This window comes from Mercenaria mercenaria, chromosome 10 (genome assembly GCF_021730395.1).
Source record: "Mercenaria mercenaria strain notata chromosome 10, MADL_Memer_1, whole genome shotgun sequence".
Classification (NCBI taxonomy): Eukaryota; Metazoa; Mollusca; class Bivalvia; order Venerida; family Veneridae; genus Mercenaria; species Mercenaria mercenaria.
The window spans coordinates 7,158,386-7,172,606 of NC_069370.1; positions in this window are offsets into that span (position 1 = coordinate 7,158,386).

Below are 14,221 nucleotides of genomic sequence, written 5' to 3' on the forward strand. Positions count from 1 at the left end.
TACAAGAGGACGAAATAGGAAAGTAACACGTCCCGCGGATAAATCAGGATTGTGTAGACCTCTAGCGAGTTGTTCTGCGCTGTTAATACTTATAAAAAATCTAGTCGACGTAGTTTGTCCGAAAGGGTTTAGGATTATTAACATAACTACGCGTGAAAATAAACTAATCAAAAGATAACTAGATGTTACACTGTAACATGGTTTTATGACTCAGGTGTTAAATAATTTTTAAGATGTTTGCAACACAAACTTTTAATACCCTTATGTGTATTTTTCACTTAGTTAGCCATAACTCTGGCCTAGCTGAGTAAAATCCTAAAGAGAACACTTCACAGGCTATAAAACAATCCTCTAATGTTTTATGATTCTAGGTCAAGTACATTTTAACATATATGTTTCACAAACTTTTTTTTAGTAAGTCTGGACAGGAAGTCTGGTCTTGTGTAATGAAAAAATTTTTTAAAAAAAGTCAAGGGCCATAATTCCTACATGACTGAATGAATCCGTACGTGAAACCCAAGGTGCACTCCTGTAAACTTTGGTGACTCTGGGTCAAATACTTCTGGAGCTACGCGCGATACAACATTAAAAGGACCAATTTTTACAAAGTCAGGGGCCATAACTCATACACGACTGAATGAATCCGGACGCGAAACCCCACGTGCACAGCTGCACATGCTGACCAACATTCCTGTAAAGTTTTGTGACTCTACGTCAAATACTTTTGGAGCTAGGCGCGACACAACATTCTCGGAAGGACGGACGGAGGACGGACGGAAGGACGCACGGACGCACGGACGGACAAGAGCAAATCTGTATACCCCCACCACTCATGGGGGCACAAAAAGGCAAGTGATTTGGTGGAATTACTTATTATGAACAATGCGGCAACTGTTGTTGTATAATTATATTCATAGCAGAGCATAGAATGTAACCAAGTAGAATATAATAGCAGACCCGGTTTGATTGAGTCTGTTCATTCTAACTCTTATTCCTATGATATTATGTATTTCATAACTACAGGTGTCGGTAACTATTTAATATACCGTTAACGTAATCTTTGCATATATTAACGTGTGCATAAGGTACAAGAGCTGTCGGATGACAGCGTGCTCGACTATTCGAAGAATTGATTGAAGAATGGGCTCAAAATATTTCCATAGATTTTCAGACAAAAGAAAAAGAATGGATTAAACAACAAGTATGCAAAATATCAAAGCAACATTTCAATGGACTTTGAAAATATTTGGGGTGGTACGCAAACTTTAACATTACAATAAGCATATTCTAAGTCGAAAAGGGGCCATAATTCAGTCAAAATGCTTGATAGAGTTGCCTCCTCCCTTTTACAGACTGATGGTAAACAAGTATGCCAAATATCAAAGCAATATCTCAATGGACTTTGAAAATATTTGGGGTGGTACGAAAACTTTAACATTTGTGTGACGCTCATGCTCACGCTCACGCCGACGCCGGGGCGAGTAGGATAGCTCCACTATTATATATTCATATAATAGTCGAGCTAAAAATTGATAGAAGCACGGATGAGATTAAAGGCAGACACAGCAATGGACCAGTTGAATAGAACTACTTTCAGTCATTTAGTTTTTTATTAAAGGTCTACTAAAATCTGATTTCCTAGGATATTTTCACGATTCTAAAATATAGCAATAGCATAGTACATGTATCTAAATATACACCAAAAATTCAGCAAATGCAGTATACAATGCATTTAAGTACACATCAGAATTGATAAATTATTTGAATATATATACATATGTAACTGCATATTTGGTGGGCCTTGCTCTGATATTGTACAGACATTGATATAACATATCTAAATCTTCATGTATATTTGATAACGTAGCTGTGTAATGTATCCTCCTATCCTCTCCAACTGTTATTTTAGCAGCACGTTAGCTCAATGATATATTTGGTGAAACTAAGCCAAATTTGGAAATGAATGTATCAACAGTTCTCATTTTACGTCTGAAAATTTAATTATTCTATGAATTAAAGATGAAAGAAGTGAAGAAGTCTCATGTAGCACCGGCCGGAAATAGCACAAGTCATATACGGACAATCCGTTCGAACGAACAGTTAAATTCGACTGCATTGTTTCCTGCAAGTTTTAACAATAAATGCGCCACGCATGAAATCAATAATCACAGCATAATAAAAAAAACTCAGGATACCACATTTTATAAAGTAATTGATCGAAAGGTCCAACAGCGCTACCTAATCCGAATATGCCCGAAGTTCATACGCCGTGCAAAAACAGCTGAACATTAACTATCCTTTAAACGGAGACACCTCTTCCCCTTAAATCCTGGCAAGGAAAAGTAACAAATCAAAATATTTTATACATCATGTTTCATTTATTTATTTTTGTTGGGTTTAACGTCGCAACGACACAGTTATAGGTCATATGGCAACTTTCCAGCTTTAATGGAGGAGGAAGACCCAAGGTGCACCTCCGTGAATTATTTCATCATGAGTGGGAACCTGGGAAGAACCACCGACCTTCCGTAGGCCAGCTGGATGGCTTCCTCATAGAAGAATTCAACACCCCGAGTGAGGCTCGAACAGTGTCTTTCAGTTACCATCAGAACTTTTTTTTTGGTTGGGTTTAACGTCGCACCGACACAATTTAGGTCATATGGCGACTTTCCGGCTTTGATGGTGGAGGAAGACCCCAGATGCCCCTCCGTGCATTATTTCATCACGAGTGGGCACCTGGGTAGAGCCACCGACCTTCCGTAAGCCAGCTAGATGGCTTCCTCACATGAAGAATGCAACGCCCCGAGTGAGGCTCGAACCCACATCGATGAGGGGCAAGTGATTTGAAGTCAGCGACCTTAACCACCCGGCCACGGAGGCCCCACCATCAGAACTAGGTGACAATATAAAAGAAGTTCCACATATTGATATCAATCCTGATGATCGTAAACTAGATAACATTGAATTTGCAGAAAACGAAGCAACAGTAATACTGAAATCATTAACATTAGGTAAGGCTGTTGGTTCACATATGACCAATTAAAGCTCTCTGTAACCTTTCCAATAGCTATGTTGCTATAAGCAAAATATCCTCTTAGTTGAAATCAGTACATTTTTGTTCTGATGATTGAACAATACCGGTATATAGATAATTTCGCACATGTTAATATTTGATCTTTGATCAGCTGTATATCAGATTAATAAAACATTCTAGCATAAAACTGCTGTTATCGTCACTTTTCGGGGGTGTTATAACAAGAGAGAAAACGTGTGTTAACAGAGAGATTCTCGCAATCACGTGCTGTTATAACACCTTTTTATGTATGCGCGTTCCGTGGCAAAGCGTAAACGTATTACGGCACCAAAACGGATAATCCAAATGGAAATGACGTCAACGTAAAACAAACAACTCAGATATTCCCGCGCATTTCATGGAAATTTAATGACGTTGTGGTAGAATGTATTTATTTATTAGTTGTTTTTATTTCGCGTTTTATGCTAGAATAGCGTTAGCGCATGTTCATTTCGTGTTATAACATCTTCAGAATCCCTTGGGATACGTTGGTACCCTCGCCCTACGGGCTCGGGCACCAACCAATCCCTCGGGATTCTGCAGACGTTATAACACGAAAAAACATGCGTTATCCCTACATCATAGCTTGCAAATGTTACTTTCACCTATACATGTATATTTTACGTCTTTTATAAGAATCATAGTGTAATAGCTTGAATTGAACGCGCAATGCTGGAAAATGCTGGAACGCTATACTTTTGTCTCTAATTTGGTTTATTTGAGACAATTGTATCATTTCCCCTTTTTGAATAAAGTTTTTGTATATGCCCTTACCTTTTGAAGTCCGAATAGCATCACAGTTTACGTTAATTCTATATCATTGTAATGTTTTCTGTGACTTGACCTGATAACACTGACAGCGAGCTCTTTGTGTCAAGGATTTTGATTGGTCCACGGCATATCAGCATCCCTTCCAGCGTTGCGTCAATTATAAAAGGACGCAGGTTCTAGCTATCTTTTTTTTTTTCTTTTTTTTTTATTTAACGTCGCACCGACACATGATAGGTCATATGGCGACTTTCCAGCTTTAATGGTGGAGGAAGACCCCAGGTGCCCCTCCGTGCATTATTTCATCACGAGCGGGCACCTGGGTAGAACCACCGACCTTCCGTAAGCCAGCTGGATCAGTTACAACAATAACAACAACACTAAAATCAATCTTTAACAATTCTCAAAAATGCAGTCTAGTAAAGTATTCTTTACTTAGATTTAATATTTGGCAATCCCTAAAATGTGTGAGATATGTATCCTTAACGAAGCGTAAACTTTACATATAAGAAAATGATGAACTTAAAACTAGATAATTTTTTCTTTTAGACATATTTGAAGAAAGTTGATAATACATCTTTTAACCATAAACATTTAAAATCTTCCCATAGTTGCTCTATTGTTCTTTTGTAGACCGAAACAGACTTATCATACTGCTTCCTTTCTGTTGTGTCTTGTTTTGATAAGCTTGGGTATAAGTTGTTTCCGTTGCTCTTTGAAATTTTTTGATACTGTTCACTGTTTTCTACCCGAATTTCTTCACGCTAGTCATAAACTAAGCTATATCACTTCACGAAACTTTACAAGAATTAGCCTGTTTTTGCCCGAAATATAATAAATCATTTAATAACACGACCGTCCCGTGCTATTCTAAACCTAGTTTTAGCGACGTTTAAGAACAGTAAAATGAAGAGATCCGACATTCAATCTTGCCATCCCTCACTTTTTCTAGCTTCTTCCGTTTCGCATTCTGCGAATTGCAAAAGTATTATATTGCCTCGCATTGATTCTACTAAGTCGTTGGTTACCCTTCGATTCACTGCCGCCTTCAAATATTCACTTTCACTATTTGTAAGTATTAATGTCAAATACATGTACTCCATCAGAAAAATATCTAATTAAAACCATTTAAGGTAGAACACGACACTTAGCGAACTTTCGAGTAGCGTCTTGAAATTTGGCATGTGTAAAGTTGACCATGTATCAAACAAGATGCAGTTTATTTTATACCAATAGAGCCCACCAGTTTTTGTACACGAGACGTCAAAGTTGACCAACAAAGCCCGATTTTGAAAATGACGTTGCCGCGTATCCTCGGAGTAGTGAATAAAATAGCGTTTCTAAGCCAATCTGACCCCAATGGACCTATAAAACCTTGGTCCGAACCAACTATGCCGGACAATTTAAAACCCCAGTTTAAACCCAGTTAACAGTTTTAAATACATTATGATCTAGATGAGTGTACCAAAAAAATATATTGTTGAAAGAAAGAAGATTTATGATGAATATTAAATCTCATCTAGTACAAACAAAAACGGGCGAAAAAAGATAAGGCGAATTGTTCATCTTTGTGGAAAAATGAAATCAAGTTTGTTAAAAGTACAGGGGTTAATTTAGATATCACAAAGCAATGTACCTTATTACCTAAGAAAGGTTTATTTTTAAAACTCCCAGGAGTTATAATATGTGGGCAAGGAAATCCCCTAGATAATGGACCCCGCAATGAACGGATGCCGTTATGTCTGGACCATGATTTGGCTTAGACAGGGGTTGTAAAAAAGGACATGTGATAAGCAAAATGCTTTCCAATTTAAATAACATAAATCAAAAAAACATTTGAGAAAGATTGCAAAACAGTTAGTGTGAAACCATATTAAAAAGAAATACAACTTGGGCTGGGAAGGAACACCAGTTCCTATGGGTTTAACACCCAGGACAAAGTCAAAAAAAACGGGAAAAGGGGTAGAGTATACCCCGGAACCACGAGCGATGAATTAGCAGAAGATTACACCAACAATTAAAGAAAATTTAGGAAACGAAGAGTGATGTTAATGATATTGATGATACTTGCGCAGCTGATTTAGTTGACATGCAAGCCTTTTTCAAAATATAATAAAGGAGTAAGTACTTGTTAACCGGTATTGAGATATTAGTAAAATATGTGGGTTATTCCATTAAAGAAAAAAAATGGGAGAATCTGTACTGAAGCATTGATAAAAATTATTTCCAGAGGTAGAACTCAGGGACGAAAGTCCCCCGAAGCTGCAAGATTCCAACCAAATTTATGGGTAGATGAGAAAGAATTTATAATAAAAGTTTGAATCATTTTGAATAAACATAAGATGAAATGTTACCTACATTTAAGAAGAGAGACTGTAGTATAGAAAGAGATTAAGGGAAGGGGGTAGGTACCTTCGAATTTTGATAGTGCCATGCTCGAACGAGAAAGAGGTTCTTTAACGAGAGTAATCTACGGAGAAACGACTAAAATAGGGGTATGAACCTTAATTTTATTAAAATTTTATAAATTTCCTATCGTATATATGGTTGCCAAACGCAGCATTATTTGTTTTCGAAAAACGATTACAATTTGGGAAAAGTTAAGACAAAAGTACACAGGAAATAAATAAACGTTCCCATACAATTACAACGACGCAGAAATGCAGATATTCCGATGATCAGAGAATGGAATGCCTCAATCAGTACACCGGCGTCTCCCGTATAAACAAAAGAGCTGTTCAAGACGGTGATTCGTGTTCGAAGAGGGCAATATATTTATAGAATCTGTTTACACCATTCTTTTTGTATCTATCTATTTTTACTTTTACAAAATGGGCAGGTCCGGTAAATTTAACGATGGCAAAGAGATGGAAAAATGGGCGTTTAAGCATTATACGCCCAGAACAATCAGAATGCTGAACGTGAATTGAAAGTGAAATTGTATTTACGAGAATTTTAGCTCTAGATCAGTCAGGTTAAATGACCATTCTTATGAGACATTATAGATCATGAGCCATAGAAATCTGTCTCTGTTGGATATCATGTGAGATACCATGTACTGAACTGAATTTGATTAATAACGTTGGTGCATATGTAAATGAAATAACGTAGAACAGAGCTTTTGCAGGCAACAGGATCATAGAATATCCGTTACTTGATAAAGTCCAACCAGGGTGTTTCGTGCGGACGCCGGACTGTTTATAAATGACTGTGTTGGGGAGACAAATGCTATGGACTTGGGAGTTACCTTCATATCAAGGTCAAAACCTCATGTTTGTGAAAAAGTCAAAAAAATTTACAACCAGTAACAAATACATGGGAAAGGTGATAAAACACTTAAATTTGCATTCAGGTACATACGGGTTTTGATGTTGTTGGGTTGTGTTCAGGTTTACAATTTTTCGTAATATAAAAGACGGTTGTCTACTTGTAGCAGTGAGCACAATGCTCAACTTTCTAGTGCCAGCCAACTGGAATATCGCGCGTTGACACGTGGTATGATACCCACCCAGTCACATTATACAACACCGGGCTGATAGTCAAAGCACTATCCTAATGCGGAGCGCCAAACGAGGAAGATGCTAGTACATTTCGTTTTGTGATTTAGGACATACACCATTTTTTACGTCTTTGGTTTATGACGCGGCCGTGGCTCGAACCAACGACCTCCCGCCAATTGAAGCAAACGCTCTACTCACAAAGAGGCTGCCGTCTCAAGTTTAAGACCTATGTTTGACACATATACGGGGAAAAGGTAGCGTTTCCAGGTAAAAAATCCATATAAAAACGAGATAAAGTCATACGGTTATTCATTTGATAAGACTCACCACTTTTACGATAATTTTCTGTAGAAACACCATTTCTTTATGGAAAGTGCATAAGTTTATTATGCGATATGAATCTAGTTATAATAAACTCCAGATTGTCAAGTCATTGCGTGGGATCCAGTGGTGGGGGTCCCTCCCCATAGAATTTTCAGAGTTAATGCTGAAACTTTTAACGCTGCACTATCCAGTGGAACCAAAACAGTACAAAAATATCATAACGTCTGCGGCCGCAGGCACCATGAATAAAATCACTATATTGCTGTGTAATACTCTTTGCTAAAATCAGTTCTTAAAAGAATTCGCTACACTTCAAAGTTGAGCAATTCAGTACAAAACTAATTATACCCGCGCGAAAGAGAATCTAAATGTAACTTGCCTTGTGTATCGTAAATTCAATTCAAAAGATAAAGTTAAGTGCGGGACCCTCTTCGTGATTTGAAGAATCAAACTTGCAAACATCCACATCAATAATGCAATACAGTACCATGACTTATATTTGATTAATAACCTATAGAATCAGCGAGTCATGGCAGGGGTTTGAAACCATTAAGGCCCATAATGAATTTTTTCGCTTTGTTCATCCATACCCCCACTATGGCTCGTTTCATATCATGGGCGAAATTTGTAAATACAATTGGATTTCTAATTTCAGAGAGAGTCAAATATGTGATGGGTTAAATGTTTGTTTTTTTTTTATTTTTTTTAGATCCTAGGGGGGACCCATTTGACCGATCTTGGTAGGGCCACTAGATGAGGGACATACTACATACCAGTCCCCCCCACCCACCCCCAACCCTTACAAAGCTTGTACATAATTAAATTGCAGTTTTCCTTTACTTTAGGAATGAGTTGAGGGCTGGAATAGGGGAGAGAAAGCAAATATCTTATTTCAGTTTAAACATACCAGTGCCATGTAAAAAACACCCATTGAAGGTAGTTCAAAACGGTTTACAAGTTAATTACTGGAACTTAACGTATGTGTTATTGATGTTCATTCAAGTTTAGAGAAGCAAAAAAGAAAGAAATTATCATCGATGTTTGTATTGTTGAAGCAGATCTATCAAATTTTAACAAATTGTGATTTTACATTTGTACGGTACATATAACTCTTACGTCATTGAAGTATGTGATGAACATTTGCTTCTTTTTAAAAATTGCTACATGCAGTCAAATTAATATGATCCAAACAGATATCTGTTTGAACGTAATTTTTATCTGACTGTAATGTTTATGTAAACAATTTGGTTTTCAGTTTTACTTCCTCAAACAGAAACGAGAAAGAGAGGTTGCAAAAGCTATCGAAGAATAGCAGATGAAAGTTTAGAAAGGCTAGAATGATAGAGAAGGAGGAAACATTGAAACGGTTTATTCCGTGTTTTTACACTTCAAACAGTAATAGTGTAAATGATCCTTTTTCAATAACCGAAAAGTGTTCACCAAACACACAGTAAAACTGTATTGTGGATTTGAACAATGTAAAGTTTGTTGTACCATTGAAGTGAAAAAAGATCAGGCACAAAATTTGGCATAATAAATAGCAGCCCTTGTAAAAACAATGGTTTGGAAAGAAAAAAACAGTTTCTATCTTTGAAATGATTTTATCGCTATGTCACAGAGGAAATCAGTTTTTTTTTTAAATTTTACGTTAGTCTGATTCATGAAGCGTATCAATACAACACCCTCAAGGCAATAATGACTTGAACTCGATAGGATGGGGTGCTAAGTAATCGGTAACCTGCGGTAATTTTGATTCACCAGAAAAGTCACTGTATTCTTGGCAAGGATGGTGGGTTGCTCAAGAGATGAGGGTGCCAATATGTTAGGAATCAGTAATTTTATTCTATTTGTCTTCCCTTTGCCTTTAAATGTTTAAGTTTTACACCGATTTGTTATTAGTAATGTTGACATAATAGAGTAATCATTGTTAGTGTAACATGTACTATAGAACGTGCTAGTTCCCGGTCTTTGTTAGACCCACTATTGAATTTAAAAAACACATATACTAGTAACATTCCATAGGTGATTGTACAATGCTTTGTTTTACATTCTGTAAAAAGTTATGACTTGAAGGTGAGGCTGAAGTGTGCAGTAGATTGCTGGTTGGAAAAAGAGGGAGTGGGTCGCAGGATTACAACCAGTTTATCAGGTACATACCGTTGTTAAATTAAATTTATTCGTATGAATGAATCAGAAATTCAGTCAACATTGTTAAATCTCACAGGTGTGACCTTACCTTTGACCTAAGGACCTGGTTCTTGACTGTCTCGTTGATAGTGAACAATTGTGCCAAGTTGCATCAATATCCCTCAATGCATGATGAAGAAATGCTGCAGACAGTCATTGACACAAGTGTGACCTTGACCTTGACCTATGAGACAGGAACCTGGGGTCTGTTAACATGCATACTAACAATCCAATTAGGGTAAGAATGCAAACTAATAAACGCATAATTATAGCATTAGTGCAATCACAAATAGTCATAGACTGAAATCAACTGCATATTTACAAACATACTAAGACTTTTTACAAATTGTTGACACGCGACAGACATCAAGCGGTCACAAAAGCTCACCTGAGGCGAGCTTAAAAAGGTGGGGTAGAACAACAAGAGTTATCAAATTAATGGGACAAGTGGTTAGACCGTTTATTCCAAGTATAAGTAATACAGGAAAAACCTCTCCAGAGGGCCCTCTCTAAGGAAAAACCTCTATATAATAACATCATCAAAAAATTCCCTAAGCTGAACTATATAACAAAAAATCAAGGCCTTCGAGTGGGTTATCCTGGATTTACATGGTCGAGTTCAGATGGCAGTTAAGGGAATTGAACATGGGGGCGTTAGCCCGAGTGGTTAAATACTGAAGAATATGAAACGATGGTCGTGGTAAATTAGACGATAAAATCACAAGAAGGCCTTGATTGTTTTCATTCTGAATGCTCATGATATATTCTAATTAATATTATTCTGGGCTTCATTTATGCGGAGTAAGTATCGGACGTAAGCGGCAATTTGATGGCATAATGCCTCGCGAATCAAAAGTTGTTTATCGCAGAATAAGACGAGCTTGATTTTCTTTTTTGTTTAATGGAAATCAAACCGAGCCATGTTAGAATATCAAATTTACCTCTCCAGAACAACAACCTCTACATAACAGTCAATATTTGTATTTACCAAAGGGTGTAGCTCTACAGAGGTTGCACTGTATTTTACAGAGTAAAAAATGCATAATTCATGGTAATAATTTGGAGAATAATTCATAATATTAATTTGGAGAAAACCAATAGTATCATTTCTTATCTATCACTGATGTGAATGTTGATAATTCTTGTTAAGGTCACCTTAGTGTGGTTGGAGATCTCTCCGGTAAGATCGTTGATTTTGAAATTTGTTCAAAAAAGTGTAAAACGTGTGATGCAGCAGCAAGACACGGTATAGACCTACCGGTAAAAATCCACCAATGCAGAAAGAATTTTACTGGCACCTCCAAGTCTATGGAATCACACATGGTTGTGAAATCTATACAAAAATGCAACACTGAACAATTTGTTATTAAAAAATTAGTTGGTGACAGTGACACCACAACTATGGCAAAAGTCAGGCAAGAGGTCGATAGTAACATAGAAAAATGCCAGGACCTGAATCACTTGAAGAAAAATTTAGGCAACCAACTATACAAAATCAGAGAAAATTCAAAGACCATTACATACAAAAACAATAAATATCTACAAAAAAAGTTGGAACATGTTTAAAAAATTGCCTAAGGAAGAAGTTCAATAAAAAAAGGGACTTTCTGCATCAGTAGGCTCCATTGGGCGACCAATTCGCATTGTGATCCCTCATGGTGCCGATTTCTAAGAAATGGTCATTCTAAAAGTTACAGCTGCCTGCCTTATGGAAAACTGCTAACGGATCAGCTGTTGAAAGTACAGATTGAGCAGCTCTTTCAAAGCTATAAACCCAAAGCTAAACACCTATTAAAAATTGGGTCTACACAACCAAACGAGAGTTTCAACATGACAGTTGCATCAAAGGCTCCAAAGAGTACATTCTATGGAGGGTCTGACAGTCTAAATTTCAGAGTTGCTTCTGCTGTACTCCAAAAAAATGAAGGGAAAACTTATGTTGCTGATGTTAGTGTCATCCTTTTGTGTTTTATGCTTGTGTTGTTTATCAAAAATTTGTTTCATTGCTTTATTTACCATTTACATTATTATAAAATGAAGTACATATTTACCTGTTGAACTGTAATGACAAGAACAAAAAACAATTCTACACAACATATTCTCTTTTTTTTTCACGAAAAAAATTATTCAGTTAAGATTTACATGAAAGTAATTACAACATTTCGCTTGGAAAACTAGAAACGCTTGCTCTGTTTAGTCAAACAAAGTTATCAAAATATGATAAAAGTCAGAGTTTAGCCATATAATTAAAGCACAAAAAAGTTCACATTTTAAATTTAAACATATCAAAGAACCTGTGGAAGCGAATTATATAAAAACACAAATATCGTTATATGGCATCATAATGTTAATACAAGGAATTTATATAATGTTCCGATTTCAAAGAAGCTGAACCTTATCCCTGGCAACTCTACTTTGGAAGAGAAGACCAGGTCATGGACCTAGAGAGTTCACCAGAAAGAAAAAATCAAAGAGTAAGAAAGTAAGAGAAGGCGTTTACAGCTCAAACAACTTCGTTCTGGTCAATACCAGGAAATAAGAGAAGGCAAATCTTATGAAACTGAGATAGATCTTGCACCAGGTAAGTGGCTTAACCCTTATCATTATTCTGCCTTTGTGACCAGTGTAAATCATTATCAGCCTGCATCCGTGCAGGCTGGTCATGATCTGCAACATTGGCCAGTCAGTCAGTATGTTTTTGTTAAGTTCTACTTTAAACAATTAATGGTACAGTCCTAACTGAAAGATGGACACATTCATTATAGGAATTTAGCAGAGTAAGGGTTCAGGTGTTCAAATTCAGAGTTGTCAGTAATGGATTGTGCAGACATAGATATATACCATTATGATAATGGTAAACACTGGCCCTTATATACAGATTTAAAGTTGGTATTTTTAAAAAACATCTTATCCAAGCTATCTGCAAGAATTTATTTTAGCAAAGATTGATTAAATACTCTAGTATGTATATGAGAAGTGCCATAAATTACTCAGACCATAAAGTCCAAAACGGTGTAGTCAAACCATCCTTAGAAAAAGCCAAATGTGGTCTATGGGAGGTGGTCTTGCTTACAGGTAGAATACACTGTAACTTAAAATGGGAATCAAAACTGGGGTTTTTTATTAGCGTCCAGGTGAGTTTTTTTTTTTTTCTTTTTTTTTTTTTTTTTTTTTTTTTTTTTTTTTTTTTTTTTGTTTTCTTTTTTTTTTTTTTTTTTTTTTTTTTTTTTTTTTTTTTTTTTTTTTTTTTTTTATCTGTTCAGAGGTGGTCTTTAACATAGATTTGACTGTAGTATTATACTTGTTAAATTTACTCTAAGAATGTATATTTAGAATATCCAAGTTCAGTTTAAAACTATGAAGTATATTCGATCCTAGCATGAAATACATATACACAGTTCTGTTCAAACATAAAGCCATAAAGCACGAGGAAGAGTGCTACTGTATTATAAAAGCAATATATGACAATAAAAATCCATTTCCACAATTAAGTTGATACTGTATGGGTTATTGGGTATAACATGTTGCATCAGAAAACAGGGCAGAGATTTTTGACAGCATTAACATCCAAGATCTGTGATGATGGATAAATAAGGACCAATTCTGTTCCATTTGGGGAGGTTGGCTTTGGGTATTTTCTCTAATGTATTTAAATATCAGTTTCTCAATTATAGATGAAGCAAGAAACGTGTATTGCATAGACAATCATAGAACCAAAGGGCTGACAGGGTGGACTATCATGGGAGAGAGAGATTGATCTTTTTGACCTGAATATGGCTTAGGAATGTATATTCTAAATTTATTTCATAGTTTATGCTAAACTTATGAATATTGTGTTTATCAGAGGGAGAAATAAAATTCCGTATCCATTGTAGTTGCCATTGTTATCTATAGTATATTCTCGATTCAAATTATTTCTTATGAGAATTCAATAAAGTATGTTGCAAGAAATAAACTTAAAAATGGCACTTTGTGTGGGTGACATATTTCTAACGTCAAACAATCTGACGTCAGTTTACCGCGATTAAAACTAGTGAAAAATGCAAATCTCAACTAATTAGCAAAAAAAGAAAAAAGATTCTTTTTACTTTTTTAAAAATTTTCCCTTTTTTTTGTTTTTTTTTTTTTTTCTTTTTTTCTCTAGAATATCTCACTCAGGTTCTGATTAGGGGTAATAATGGCTTGACCCAAACATCCAAAGTACAACAACACTGTACTTAGATCCCAATAAGAACCCCTATTCATGTAGTTTCAATTTTATTCCTAAATGATGTTACAAGACAGTAAAAGCAAATATTACAGCTTATTTACCTGTATCATTTGAAATTATTTTACATTTATTTTCTAGATCCAGGAAGTGATATAATAC